Genomic DNA, 5,395 nt, shown 5'->3' with positions numbered 1-5,395 from the left:
GTGTTGTAGTGTTATGGGGGGGGGGTATGTTTAGTTGTGGTAGGGGGTCTGGTGTTGTAGTGTTATGGGGGGGGGGGTATGTTTAGTTGTGGTAGGGGTCTGGTGTTGTAGTGTTATGGGGGGTATGTTTAGTTGTGGTAGGGGGTCTGGTGTTGTAGTGTTATGGGGGGTATGTTTAGTTGTGGTAGGGGTCTGGTGTTGTAGTGTTATGGGGGGGTATGTTTAGTTGTGGTAGGGGTCTGGTGTTGTAGTGTTATGGGGGGGTATGTTTAGTTGTGGTAGGGGGCCTGGTGTTGTAGTGTTATGGGGGGTATGTTTAGTTGTGGTAGGGGGTCTGGTGTTGTAGTGTTATGGGGGGGTATGTTTAGTTGTGGTAGGGGCCTGGTGTTGTAGTGTTATGGGGGTATGTTTAGTTGTGGTAGGGGGTCTGGTGTTGTAGTGTTATGGGGGGTATGTTTAGTTGTGGTAGGGGTCTGGTGTTGTAGTGTTATGGGGGGGGTGTTTAGTTGTGGTAGGGGGTCTGGTGTTGTAGTGTTATGGGGGGTATGTTTAGTTGTGGTAGGGGGCCTGGTGTTGTAGTGTTATGGGGGGGTATGTTTAGTTGTGGTAGGGGTCTGGTGTTGTAGTGTTATGGGGGGGTATGTTTAGTTGTGGTAGGGGCCTGGTGTTGTAGTGTTATGGGGGGTATGTTTAGTTGTGGTAGGGGTCTGGTGTTGTAGTGTTATGGGGGGGGTATGTTTAGTTGTGGTAGGGGTCTGGTGTTGTAGTGTTATGGGGGGTGTGTTTAGTTGTGGTAGGGGGCCTGGTGTTGTAGTGTTATGGGGGGGGGGGTATGTTTAGTTGTGGTAGGGGGCCTGGTGTTGTAGTGTTATGGGGGGGGTATGTTTAGTTGTGGTAGGGGGTCTGGTGTTGTAGTGTTATGGGGGGTATGTTTAGTTGTGGTAGGGGGTCTGGTGTTGTAGTGTTATGGGGGGGGTATGTTTAGTTGTGGTAGGGGTCTGGTGTTGTAGTGTTATGGGGGGGTATGTTTAGTTGTGGTAGGGGGTCTGGTGTTGTAGTGTTATGGGGGGTATGTTTAGTTGTGGTAGGGGGTCTGGTGTTGTAGTGTTATGGTGGGGGTATGTTTAGTTGTGGTAGGGGTCTGGTGTTGTAGTGTTATGGTGGGGGTATGTTTAGTTTTGGTAGGGGGTCTGGTGTTGTAGTGTTATGGGGGGTATGTTTAGTTGTGGTAGGGGTCTGGTGTTGTAGTGTTATGGGGGTATGTTTAGTTGTGGTAGGGGTCTGGTGTTGTAGTGTTATGGGGGGGTATGTTTAGTTGTGGTAGGGGGTCTGGTGTTGTAGTGTTATGGGAGGGTATGTTTAGTTGTGGTAGGGGTCTGGTGTTGTAGTGTTATGGGGGGGTATGTTTAGTTGTGGTAGGGGGCCTGGTGTTGTAGTGTTATGGGGGGTATGTTTAGTTGTGGTAGGGGTCTGGTGTTGTAGTGTTATGGGGGTTGTTTAGTTGTGGTAGGGGGCCTGGTGTTGTAGTGTTATGGGGGTATGTTTAGTTGTGGTAGGGGGTCTGGTGTTGTAGTGTTATGGGGGGTATGTTTAGTTGTGGTAGGGGTCTGGTGTTGTAGTGTTATGGGGGGGGGGTATGTTTAGTTGTGGTAGGGGGTCTGGTGTTGTAGTGTTATGGGGGGTATGTTTAGTTGTGGTAGGGGTCTGGTGTTGTAGTGTTATGGGGGGTATGTTTAGTTGTGGTAGGGGCCTGGTGTTGTAGTGTTATGGGGGGTATGTTTAGTTGTGGTAGGGGCCTGGTGTTGTAGTGTTATGGGGGGGGTATGTTTAGTTGTGGTAGGGGGTCTGGTGTTGTAGTGTTATGGGGGGGGTATGTTTAGCTGTGGTAGGGGTCTGGTGTTGTAGTGTTATGGGGGGTATGTTTAGTTGTGGTAGGGGGCCTGGTGTTGTAGTGTTATGGGGGGGGGTGTTTAGTTGTGGTAGGGGGCCTGGTGTTGTAGTGTTATGGGGGGGGTATGTTTAGCTGTGGTAGGGGGGTCTGGTGTTGTAGTGTTATGGGGGGGGGTATGTTTAGTTGTATGTATGGGAGGCAGACCAGAGGTGTTTATAATGTACTTTATTTCTCAGAACTATTTACAGACCAGAGGTGTTTATAATGTACTGTATTGACAGACCAGAGGTGTTTATAATGTACTGTATTGACAGACCAGAGGTGTTTATAATGTACTGTATTGACAGACCAGAGGTGTTTATCATGTACTGTATTGACAGACCAGAGGTGTTTATAATGTACTGTATTGACAGACCAGAGGTGTTTATAATGTACTGTATTGACAGACCAGAGGTGTTTATAATGTCCTGTATTGACAGACCAGAGGTGTTTATAATGTACTGTATTGACAGACCAGAGGTGTTTATCATGTACTGTATTGACAGACCAGAGGTGTTTATAATGTACTGTATTGACAGACCAGAGGTGTTTATAATGTACTGTATTGACAGACCAGAGGTGTTTATAATGTACTGTATTGACAGACCAGAGGTGTTTATAATGTACTGTATTGACAGACCAGAGGTGTTTATAATGTACTGTATTGACAGACCAGAGGTGTTTATAATGTACTGTATTGACAGACCAGAGGTGTTTATAATGTACTGTATTGACAGACCAGAGGTGTTTATAATGTACTGTATTGACAGACCAGAGGTGTTTATCATGTACTGTATTGACAGACCAGAGGTGTTTATAATGTACTGTATTGACAGACCAGAGGTGTTTATAATGTACTGTATTGACAGACCAGAGGTGTTTATAATGTACTGTATTGACAGACCAGAGGTGTTTATAATGTACTGTATTGACAGACCAGAGGTGTTTATAATGTACTGTATTGACAGACCAGAGGTGTTTATAATGTACTGTATTTACAGACCAGAGGTGTTTATAATGTCCTGTATTGACAGACCAGAGGTGTTTATAATGTACTGTATTGACAGACCAGAGGTGTTTATCATGTACTGTATTGACAGACCAGAGGTGTTTATAATGTACTGTATTGACAGACCAGAGGTGTTTATAATGTACTGTATTGACAGACCAGAGGTGTTTATAATGTACTGTATTGACAGACCAGAGGTGTTTATAATGTACTGTATTGACAGACCAGAGGTGTTTATAATGTACTGTATTGACAGACCAGAGGTGTTTATCATGTACTGTATTGACAGACCAGAGGTGTTTATCATGTACTGTATTGACAGACCAGAGGTGTTTATCATGTACTGTATTGACAGACCAGAGGTGTTTATAATGTACTGTATTGACAGACCAGAGGTGTTTATAATGTACTGTATTGACAGACCAGAGGTGTTTATAATGTACTGTATTGACAGACCAGAGGTGTTTATAATGTACTGTATTTACAGACCAGAGGTGTTTATAATGTCCTGTATTGACAGACCAGAGGTGTTTATAATGTACTGTATTGACAGACCAGAGGTGTTTATCATGTACTGTATTGACAGACCAGAGGTGTTTATAATGTACTGTATTGACAGACCAGAGGTGTTTATAATGTACTGTATTGACAGACCAGAGGTGTTTATAATGTACTGTATTGACAGACCAGAGGTGTTTATAATGTACTGTATTGACAGACCAGAGGTGTTTATAATGTACTGTATTGACAGACCAGAGGTGTTTATAATGTACTGTATTGACAGACCAGAGGTGTTTATAATGTACTGTATTGACAGACCAGAGGTGTTTATCATGTACTGTATTGACAGACCAGAGGTGTTTATAATGTACTGTATTGACAGACCAGAGGTGTTTATAATGTACTGTATTGACAGACCAGAGGTGTTTATAATGTACTGTATTGACAGACCAGAGGTGTTTATAATGTACTGTATTGACAGACCAGAGGTGTTTATAATGTACTGTATTGACAGACCAGAGGTGTTTATAATGTACTGTATTGACAGACCAGAGGTGTTTATAATGTACTGTATTGACAGACCAGAGGTGTTTATAATGTACTGTATTGACAGACCAGAGGTGTTTATAATGTACTGTATTGACAGACCAGAGGTGTTTATAATGTCCTGTATTTCTCAGACCAGAGGTGTTTATAATGTACTATATTGACAGACCAGAGGTGTTTATAATGTACTGTATTGACAGACCAGAGGTGTTTATAATGTACTGTATTGACAGACCAGAGGTGTTTATCATGTACTGTTATGTACAGCAACACAACAGGTGAAGCAGGTCTTGTTTATGTACAGCAACACATCAGGTGAATCAGGTGAAGCAGGTCTTGTTATGTACAGCAACACATCAGGTGAAGCAGGTCTTGTTTATGTACAGCAACACATCAGGTGAAGCAGGTCTTGTTTATGTACAGCAACACATCAGGTGAAGCAGGTCTTGTTATGTACAGCAACACATCAGGTGAAGCAGGTCTTGTTATGTACAGCAACACATCAGGTGAAGCAGGTGAAGCAGGTCTTGTTATGTACAGCAACACATCAGGTGAAGCAGGTGAAGCAGGTCTTGTTATGTACAGCAACACAACACGTGAAGCAGGTCTTGTTTATGTACAGCAACACATCAGGTGAAGCAGGTGAAGCAGGTCTTGTTATGTACAGCAACACAACAGGTGAAGCAGGTCTTGTTTATGTACAGCAACACATCAGGTGAAGCAGGTGAAGCAGGTCTTGTTATGTACAGCAACACATCAGGTGAAGCAGGTGAAGCAGGTCTTGTTATGTACAGCAACACAACAGGTGAAGCAGGTCTTGTTTATGTACAGCAACACAACAGGTGAAGCAGGTCTTGTTTATGTACAGCAACACATCAGGTGAAGCAGGTCTTGTTTATGTACAGCAACACATCAGGTGAAGCAGGTGAAGCAGGTCTTGTTATGTACAGCAACACATCAGGTGAAGCAGGTGAAGCAGGTCTTGTTTATGTACAGCAACACATCAGGTGAAGCAGGTGAAGCAGGTCTTGTTATGTACAGCAACACATCAGGTGAAGCAGGTGAAGCAGGTCTTGTTATGTACAGCAACACATCAGGTGAAGCAGGTGAAGCAGGTCTTGTTATGTACAGCAACACATCAGGTGAAGCAGGTGAAGCAGGTCTTGTTTATGTACAGCAACACATCAGGTGAAGCAGGTCTTGTTTATGTACAGCAACACATCAGGTGAAGCAGGTCTTGTTATGTACAGCAACACATCAGGTGAAGCAGGTCTTGTTTATGTACAGCAACACATCAGGTGAAGCAGGTCTTGTTTATGTACAGCAACACATCAGGTGAATCAGGTCTTGTTTATGTACAGCAACACATCAGGTGAAGCAGGTCTTGTTATGTACAGCAACACATCAGG

Source organism: Oncorhynchus nerka, unplaced genomic scaffold (assembly GCF_034236695.1).
Source record: "Oncorhynchus nerka isolate Pitt River unplaced genomic scaffold, Oner_Uvic_2.0 unplaced_scaffold_1571, whole genome shotgun sequence".
Lineage (NCBI taxonomy): Eukaryota > Metazoa > Chordata > Actinopteri > Salmoniformes > Salmonidae > Oncorhynchus > Oncorhynchus nerka.
This window is presented reverse-complemented; position numbering follows the sequence as displayed.